This window comes from Nuphar pumila, chromosome 15 (assembly GCF_984573655.1).
Source record: "Nuphar pumila chromosome 15, dmNupPumi1.hap1.1, whole genome shotgun sequence".
NCBI classification, from domain to species: Eukaryota; Viridiplantae; Streptophyta; class Magnoliopsida; order Nymphaeales; family Nymphaeaceae; genus Nuphar; species Nuphar pumila.
The window spans coordinates 37,143,822-37,154,827 of NC_143263.1; positions in this window are offsets into that span (position 1 = coordinate 37,143,822).

Sequence of the window (11,006 nt, forward strand, 5' to 3'; positions counted from 1 at the left end):
AATCACATATAGAATTTTTTTACTGCCTTAGAACATATAGCATTCATGATATATTCACATATAAAGTTTTTTGCTTTGCCTGCCTTAGAGCACATATGAGCATGATAGAATCACATATAGAGTTTTTTTGTCTGCCTTAGAACACATGTGAGCATACTATAATCACATGTTCAATTTTTTGACTGCCTTAGCACACATATGAGCATGATCGAATCACATATATAGTTTTTTGTCTGCCTTAGAGCACATATGAGCATGATAGAATCACATATAAAGTTTTTTTATTGCCTTATAACACATGATAGAATCACATATAGTGTGTAATTTATTTCATTATATTTTGTTTATCAATACTGACTGTTCTTTTCTTGTGTAGGCTGCTAGCGATAATCAGCGTAGCGGAGCTGAAGGGACAGATAAAGGCAATGAAGAAGAAAACGCACAAAATCTTGGCGATGATTAGAGAACTGTGTTGAAGTTCTATTTTTTTTTTGTTTCTTAAATGTAATTATTGAATTGTAGTTAATTGAACTTGTTAATTTTAAGGTGAAACGATTAATTGTTTTAGATTCCTTTTATATGGAATTTTTTGTGTGGTTTGTTTTTTATTTACAGGAAATATAAATTGTACAAGAAATATAAATTGTACTGTTCTCGGTATTTAATTTTTAAATAATTTTTTTTATTTTTTATTTTCGTTTTTGTGACAGATTAGCGATGGAACTATCTGTCGCTATGCATATAAATCTAGCAACGGCTTAGCGACGGACGTAAATCCGTCGCCAAACCGTGGTCCCCGTTTAGTACCGGCAGATTGGCGACGGAATATATCGTTCGTTATTTCGTCGCAATTAGCGACGGACCTGGCGACGAATTTATTTTGTCTCCAGTTAGCGTTGAAAAATGCGTGACGTAAGCATACCGTCGCCTAGTCGTCGCTAAGCCTGTTAGTGACGGAATAGCGAGGGAATGTGGTCGTCGCTAATCCACGGCTTTGTTGTGGTGCATTAAGAATGACTTGAACCTCATCCTTTCTCAATAGGTGGCTCATGCCTTAGAGCTCTGATTCAGGAGTTAAGCGACACATATCCGGGTTCACATGGTTCATTGGATCATTTGAGATTTGAACATTTTCTTGTTTTGTGTCATTATAATAGATATTAGATATCAGTAATTTATCCATATCCTATTTTAGTAGTTTAGTAGAATTGAATTTTGCTTTCTTAATCGATGTTTATAAAAGATGGAAGTTTCGGTATGTTAGGGTTTTGCGCATAAATATAGGGACAATCTAAGATTAGAAGCAGTGGATACCAGAGTTGGATTCCAGAAAGTGATATGTTTATTTGTTTTCAATTGTTTTTTAGTTCTAGTTAATTTCTTGCAATTTTTCATTATTTTCTAGTTGTTCCCTTGAATTTTTAGTTATTTCTAGATTTATGTTCATGTTCCCTAGATAATTCATAGTTTGGGTAGAATTATCCGTAAATCAGGCTTTCGTTTTACATCAAGCTCCCTCTTAAGAGAAGGATGCAAAGGCTATTTTTTAGGAAACTGTTACTTTTTTCCATCTTCCTAACCTCTCTCTCTCTCTCTCTCATAAATTACAATAGCTAATTGGATTTTGGGTCAAATGAGGAACCGAACCAAACCATGTATCTTAGTTTGGGCTCCTATATGATTTTTCAAGTTTCAAAACACGGACTTTGGTGTACTATCAGCAAGTTGGATATTAAACTTAATTATAGAAATGTGTTTCTGAAAATTACTGACAAGTTGCTTGGTGCAATGGTTATTCTTTTGTTTCTTATTAGAGAGATGTCAAGACTTAGAGTATTATTCGGTCAAACTTCTAAAATACATGGTAAATTAGTAATTCTATCTCACCAGTTTTGGGGGTAAAATGATAACTTCAAAACATGAGTTTGTATTAAACCAAGGGCAACACAATGTTAGTTTATGATTGGAGAAATTTGAATAAACAATAAGAAAACTTTTGTTGAAATTTGCAAACTCTCAAACTTTTGATGTCCGCAAGAATTAGACTAAAAAGTTTGGGAGGTATTTGAAAATTTATCTATTTCGAAAACAAACTCATGTTTAAAAAAAAAAGCAATTTAGAACTGCTCTTTTAGTGAAATTGTGAAATGTATAGATGAGGCCACTTTTTTTTTCCTTTTCCACTTTTTAGTTTTTTAGGATATTGGGACAGGCTGCTTCTCTAATGGTTTGATGTACTTTGCAGATGGGATATTCCATATATTGGCCGTCTTCCTGAATACATGAAGATCTGTTTCTTGGCTCTCTATAACACAACTAATCAATTTGCATACTTCATGTGGGACAAAGGTTCAAATATCTTGCATGTCATATTTGACCAAAGCGATTTTATATATATAATGATCTTTAATTTGAAAGAAAATATATTTATTTATGCATTTATTTATATACATTTATCATGTGCTTTTTTGGCATTCTATGGAACTTAGGCACAACCTCTCTGACAAATATCGCAAGATTTATAAAAATCTCGTGATAATATCGCGAGAAATTGCTTGAAAGTTTAAAACAACAATTTCTTGCAAGATTTTCAAGGCGTAACAAATATCACGAAATTTACATTTTTAACAGATATTTATCATGAAAACCCTCAAGATTTTTGTTTTTAAATTATTTTATTTAAATTTTCTTATAAAAATATTTTTTAAAATTTTTTATTGCCAAGATTTTGCCCAAAAAAATGCGAGATTTATGAAAAATTTCAAAATCTCAAGTTTTTGACTGCCTATATTTTGCTGTTTTTTAATTTTTGTCACTATGGGCACAACTACTCACAAGTCATCATCTGTTTCAGTGGGCTTATTTGTGCAAGTCATATTTAGTGGAAGCAAAGTGGTTTCACGGTGGATATGCACCAAAGCTACAAGAATACTTGGACGCCATAAGGCTGTCATCCCTAATTCTGCAGCTTGATCTTGGAATGTCTAAGGTTTAAGCAATTCACTCATATACCAAGTCATATAGTGACTGTATTGACTTTGCAAAATGACACATTTTCCGAAATACTTAGCAACTTGACAAAATTGTCTGCATATCAAAAATTTTGATTCCTGAATTTTTAAGACATTTTTACCCCTTTACAAATACACTATGACCTTCACAACTCTTATTTGTGAGTGCCCTCAAAATGTAAAAATGTCCTAAAAAGTTAATTCTTTATGAAGGTTTGCACATTAAGAGGACATTCGCAAGTAAGAGTTGCCAAGGTCATACTGTATTTGTGGAGGGGTAAAAAAGTCTTAAAAACCAAGAATCAAAATTTTCAGGAGATTTTTTGTCAAATTGCTAAGTATTTTAGAAAACATGTCATTTTTGCAAAAAGAATAATTTTCCTTATAATCTAATGGCTTTTACTTGGATCACTCCATAACTTATTTTTGACAGGAAACCCTGGGATTTGAAACTAAGACTAGTGCTGACAAATGCGATGAGCCACTTGTGGTCTGGCTCATGCTCGAGTTGGTTTGAACCCATAACATAGGCTCAGCAGCAAGCCAAACATGAATACTAGGTGTTAAGTAATAATTAGTAACAAATACATCCTACATATATTTTATCACTTAACGTGGGGTTACGTAACATAAATAGTCAAAGTGTTTGGCTTGGGAGCAGTAGGTTTACAGATCAAATTAATCTTATTGCTTCCAGCCTTGAAACCATGTATTTCTCTATAAATGAGTCAGCTTGAGCTTGGCTCAATAGGTCTAAAGTTCAAATCCTACTACTTTGATCTTTAAAACATTGTAATGAGCAAGCTTGATCTTGGCTCGACACCGAGCTTGAGTACCTCGTATTCGGCTCATTTACCAGCCCTACCTGAGATCCTTCAGTTATGATAATGAGACTTAATACTGATCTAGTAATCTCATTTGACCTTGGATCGCCTCCATACCTTATATTAGGGGTGAGCATTGGGCAGGCCCGGCCCGCTAATGGATCGGGCAGGCCAGGTCAACGGCCCAGCCCATCAATGATGGGTGGGCCCCATTGGGAAAACCCTGGCCCACAGCCCGCCCATTAGGCCCATGAGCCTAATCAGGCCAGGCCTATTATATAATATATAATGCATTATATTATATATTATGTTATAGATATAATGTATTATAATATATATATATTATATTATGTTATATATAATATATATAATAACGGGCTGAACCAGGCCAGCCTGTGTCAGCCAGATTCGGGCTGGTTTGGGCCCAGCAAAGCCAAATATACTGGTCCAGGCCCGGCCCATGGCGGGCTGGGCCGGGCAGGCCTGCCGGCTGTCTGGCCCAGAGTCCACCTCTACCTTATATGATAGGGCTGGGCAGCATGGTAGGTTGCCAACACGCTGTTCATGGAATTACGGCCCATCTTTGCGAGACAATGGTTGTCTGTTGGGGATCCAAACCAGTTTGGAATAGGCCTAGGACAGCTTGGTTAAACATAGACGTGGGTCAATATGCATGTCGTGGGCCATGGTTTGGTCCTCAAGAATGGTTGAGTTGTAGGCCAGGCTAGGGCTGGGTTGTGAGCCCTAGACCAATTGGACAAGGGTGGCCCAGCCCTTCCAAATGGAAGGGCATGGCTTGACTGGGCCTCCAGCTCATAGATAGAGCAGCCCAGCTCACTGCCCAACACTACTTCACGAAACTCCTTTCAATTACTCACAATGTGGCAAGGAGAATACAACGAACCAATTAATTAACCCCGGTGGCAAGGGTAAGTACTCACGGAGTTTTGCACTAAACAAAGAGACAGAGAGAGTACAACTAACCAACACATGCATTAAAAAATACGGAAATTCCTTGCAATATTGTTTTTTTCTGAAAGAAAGGCAAATTATATTTATATTCATATGAAAAAGAAAGATTGTTAACTCAACGCATACCTTTTGGACTTTTTCGTGGTGAGCTCTTTAGTTTTGCATCTTAATTGATTTGTTTATTATTGTTCATGAATTTAATTTGAAGTGATTTTTTTAACTTCAACATTGTTTACTTCATGAAGGATGAGATTTGTGGACCATGTAATGTAAAGTATTAAATGCATTCTGAGCCATCAATTTTTCACATTTCAAAAAATACGTCTAGATAATTTAAAGTCTATACTTAAAGCAAAGTTCTTACTAAATAGATTATAAACAACAAATATATAAGGTCTAATTGATGAAACACTTAAACATTGGAGAAGGAGGTGTAACACCCCGAGATTTTTAACCTTCAAAAAATATGTAAAAATTAATTTATTTATTTTTTAAATAAACATCAAAAACGGTTTCAAACTTCAGTTTAAAACCTCGGGTGTGTTACATTCTAAGAACCACAGTATAATTCAAGGCATAATTTAAATCAAACACGCATTATATACAGTTATTTACAAAATGTTTGGACAATTAAACATTTAGGATTGAAAAATAAAAATTCTAATTTTTTTTTAAGATCTTGAAAATCTTGATTATTCGAAGCCACTCTCATCCAATATCCACTATCGTGCAAAGTGTCTTATACTTGAACCTATAATTTCTCATAACACAGGGTCAAACTTGTGACAGCCTAGTAAGTAAATACCAATAACAGGTAACTTAAAATATCAAAACATATTAAAAAATTCATGATTTAACTCTACTTATGCAATTCAGATTTAGACTATATAAAGTGCATAATAACTCATGTATTTAGTATGATGCAAATAATCACTCATACATTTAATACAAATAACAATTTGTGCATTTAATAACAATGATATTCTCTATTGTTTTGCAAGTAGTTATTCAAATATTAGAGCTTTTGTTTTGATATTTATTAACCCTGCGGGTACTCGCAAGCCACTAGTCGTCATACAGCCAAGACTATTTGGGGGTTTATTATGTCATGTGTATTTTAATTAACCCAAATGACTAGTGTATAGTAGGGGTGGCAATTTCTGACACGACCCACCAACCCGCCTCTTAGGCGGGTTCAGGTTGGGCTTAAGCCAACCCGTTTAATAAACGGGTCGACCCGCGTGACCCGTTTATTAAACAAGTCGGGTTCGGGTTGGGGGTATGCCAACCCGCCAACCCGGCTGACCCGTTTAATAAACGGGTTAGGCGGGTGGGTCAACCCGACCCGCCAACCCGCCAACCCGTCTGCCCGACCCGCCAACCCGACCCGCCAACCTGCCTACCTGCCAACCCGATCCGTCAACCCGCCAACCTGACCCGCGAACCTGAAAACCCGTTTACCCGACCCAACCCATTTATTAAATGGGTTGGCGGGTCATGTCGGGTTACCCGTTTATTAAACGGGTCGGGTTCGTGTTTGCCACAGTCGACCCGTTTAATAAATGGGTCGGGTTCGGGTTGAGGTATGCTGACACGCCAACCCGCCAACCCGACCCGATTGCCACCCCTAGTGTATAGATCCTTAAGAGAACAGTTTGTAACTAGAAGAAATCCTCAAAGGGCCACTAAAACGTTGATTCAGATGCATCCTAAAACTTTTGTAGAAGTTGAGGCGGTCACTTACCCCAGACTCCAAAACCTGCGAGTAACTGGAGACCCATAGGAATCTATCGCTCTCAAAAATATTTTCACATGTCACTCGAAGCTTATACCACCTACCCTCTCCAAGATAAGTTATAATTGTATTATGCAATGTTTTTTCATTAGGTTTTTCAACTCATTCAATATTGTCATGTATATATAGGCACTTCGTCTATGAAGGCAGAAAATTAATTTAAGTTTATATGTAAGATGATTTATTTAACAACTCATACATATGAAAAATTTCAGTACAATGATATTTTTCAACAATAATCACATGCTACACATTCATCAACATGTTCCATGACAACAAATGTTGTTTCAACATTGCCCATAGCCTGGCCAAAATAATTTACTTCATAAACAATAATTTTAGGCATTTTAATTCAAAGCCTATAGGGTTTTATTAAACCCTAATCTTATTATTGAACAACAATCTTTATAACAAGCATTCAAGGCATACTAATATGAATTAATGCATGCAAATATGATTTAATGTATGTAAACATGGTTCAAAGCATATGAACATAGATCAGGGTATACATATTAATCTAAATTGATGCATGCAAACATGATTTAATGTATGTAAATATAGTTCAAAGCATGTAAACATGGATCAGGGTATGGAATTATTCATGCTAAAATAATTCACATCTACAATTTTGATACAAGTATCCAGAATATATTTAACATTTTAAATTATAAGCTTTTGGTATAATAACTTACTTTGATTTTTACGTAGTAACTGGGGTATCGAAGTAGAATAAAAGGATCACTGTTTGTAGTATTCTGATAAAAAAAATCATCACATTAGATTATATTTTTATATTAAATTTTGGATAGTACTTACCATATATAAACTAAAGAAGATCCTTTTAAGAACCTCTGAAAATTTTAAAAAGCTATTTTAAAATGATCTTAAAAATTTTTACAGAGTTTTCCTCTGTAATAACTCAAATATTCGAAAAAGGTTTTGAACTTGAATTTGAGTTGTAAAAATTTTGACATGACTGTGTGTCATAAATTTTTTATCAAATATCTAAAAAGGGTTTAGAAATTTTTTTACAGAATTCTCTTTATAGAAGTTCAAATTTTCTGAAATATTTACAAAAATTTTTGACATAACTCCTACTAAAATAATTTGAAATATTTGTAAGATTTTTACTAGAACTCTGGTTATAATAATTCGAAATTTCAAAAATATTTATAAAAATTTTGCTAGAACTACTGCTATAACAATTCAAAATTTTTAAAGTATTTATAAAAATCATGCCAGAATGTTTAAAAACATTTATAAAAATTTTAACAAAACATTTCCTATAAAGAGGAGAGGTTGGATTAAATTTTGGCAAAATTACATCAATTTAAATCCAAAAAGAAATCCTAAGGGTTCAGAGAATGATTAAGAGGTCCTACGAGTACATGCTAGCGTCTAGATGAAGAATATGAGAAATTACCTTATTTATAAAGTTTCGAGCAGCGCTTCCATGGTAGAATTTTGAATTTTTTGTCGAATTAAGTAGAACTTTCGTTATCTAAACTCAAAAAGTCGATTTTGACCTGTCAGCACTCTTTCAAAAAAATGAGGATCGTACTTGGATAGAGTGAAGGGTTTTTGAGGGTTTTGGCAGAAGAAACCAAAAATTTAACAAAGGTTTGGGTTAGAATTTTTAGAAAGAAGGGCTAGGGTTAGAGAGAGAAAATGGGAGAGGAAAAAGTTATAAAGAGAGAAAGGGGATGGGGGTTATTTGTAGCCTCCTGAGGAGGTGGCACCCCCTGTGGAGCCCACACTCCCCCTGCGTATCAAATTTTTGAGAGGGAAGGGGGTGACTCACCCTCTCCCTTGCCATGTATTAGCTAGAGAGAGAGAGGGAGAGTGTCACCCTCTCACTAAAATTTTGGCACTCAGGGAACATGGTTTTGAAAAACCATCTTCTCCCATGATTTTTTAGGACATAGTTTTCAGAAAACCATGTTCTATTTATTAAATAATAATAAATTATTAAATCATATTTAATACCTAAATTACCCTTATTCAAATCCCATATAACCAAAATACCACTTGGGTATATGGAAAATTACTATTTTATCGTTCAGTGGCTTAGAAATTTACTTGAATTGCCATTGGGATGGTAAATTACCATTTTACCTCTGAGAATTTTATTAATTTTTTGAAAATATCCCTAACATAAAAATCACCTTTTTACCCTTTTATAGTTGGGGAATTTACCTAAATATGCCATATAAGTGGCAAATTACCATTTTATCCTTGATAATTTAATTATTTATAAATATGTTCCTGAATTATGGATTTTGAAAAACTCTCTTTTTGGATCTGTCAAAAGTTCATATATGAGTTCAGATCATTGTTAAGATCCAATCATTATTCAAATCAGGATTTTTAAACTTCAAATCATATTCAAACTAGTTCAATATTCATAAAGACTTGATTTTTTGAGTTTATTAAACATGAGAAATTTTTGGATGTTACATTTTATCCCCCTTTAAAAAAAGTTTGTCCTTAAAATTTAACTATATGCTAAATCAAACAAATAGATATATTTTTTCTATATCGCATGTATCATAATTCTTAAAAAATTATCACTATCTTTTTGTCTCAATTTCAATACTTTTTGGAAAAAAATACAAATTTGAGGTTCTTATTATCAGAGGAGACATCAAATTTTTCACTATAAAAGTAAAGACACCAAAATTTTTAGAACAATAATCACACTTTTATTGTGCCACTCTGATTCTGCTAACTTCAAGATAGCCTCAACTTGAACTCAGATCATGAGGGTGAGTACAATTTATCTCAATTCAAAGGAAGATCATTCTATTTGATTATGCAAATCAATTAACACATGCTTACAACATACATCATTGCATTATATTCTCATGGTCACTCCGAGCTAACGTTTCATGTATCGTACTATCACGGTAATAGTATCTTGGCCAAGACACCGCTACATAGCATAATCACACATTGTACCCTCTTGGTATTGTCGCTCACAGTCAAAACTCAAATACCCCTCAGGTATGGGTCACAATTACATCATGTCCACGTACTCACAAGTATGGGTAACTAAGCATCATATCAGTACTTGGGTCAGGGCCAAAATGTGATACACACGATAGTAGTCAACATAAAAGTTAACTCAAAGATACATGCCCGGTACCACGGATCATATGAGAGTCAATCATGTTCATCAGTATTAATAATCCATCATGTATCATTATAATTTATGCTTTGTTGTATAAATCAATTTCATCTTGTTCAAACATATCTCAATTCAGTTTCATTGATTCATTCATTTATACATATAGTTCAAATTTGATAACACGCGCCTATATTAATAATCAAGATAATTTACATTGAGTCCAAAAAATTTAGTATAGTCTCCAACCTCCTCGGGTCGCTATTTATTCTGCTAAAATCTTTTAATATTATGTCTCTGTCAGTCTGCCATATTCTTGCAATAATTCTTGACATAGTGGCCCATTTTATCGCAATATAAACATCCTTCAATGTTGCGAGGGTATGGCCAACCGTTGTGGAAATGGTTACATCCCGAACATCTTGCATTTGGTTGTTGGGGTGAGGTTTCTTCTAGTATTTTCTACTTATTGGCATGTGGGTCAAGCCTCTCTTCTTCAAACTTCCTTTTCAGCCAGCTCTTTTGGCCTCTGGACTGCGGTACTTTGGTTGACTAATACTTTTGTAATTCTTTCAGTCCTCCTGCAGTAAGGTGGCCACTTCAACGACTTTATCCAGTGTCTTTGGTCTACTGGTAAATACTTTAGTCCGAAGTGTTGGTTTCAATCCTCTGACAAATTTCATTGTTCGTTCTTCTTCTGTATCATAGACATGTGAGCAGTATTTTTCTAAATTTTTAAATTTGGTAATGTATTCGGGTAAGGTGAGTCATCATTGTAATTTGAAGAATTCTCTTATCTTATGACTCATCTCATGTTTGAGAAAATAGGCAGTGTAGAAAACTTCTATAAACTGTTCCCAAGTAACTAGTCCATTTTCAAATTTGATTTCTAAAGTGGATGTCCACCAACATTCTACATCATCTCTCAGACGATAAGCTCTGAAGTCCACCTTGCGATCTTCGAGAATGGCTAGAATATGAAAGATCTCCATTTCTCGTATACAAACTTCAGCAACTTTTGGATCTGTCTTCCCCATGAATGCAGGTGGATCCAGTCTAAGAAATTTCTTATACAAAACTTTATTTTGGTGATGGTAGGCTTCTAGAGGTTTGACTGATACTTGCCTATTCTGGGTTTGATCTATTATAGCAGTGGCTAAATTGATAAGGGTTTCAATAACAAAGTCTTGTTGGTTTCGTTGTTGGGGTGGATTCCTTCGTACTTGAGGGGCCATCCTATATTCAATAAATTTATAATTAAAATAAATAGATAAAAGAAA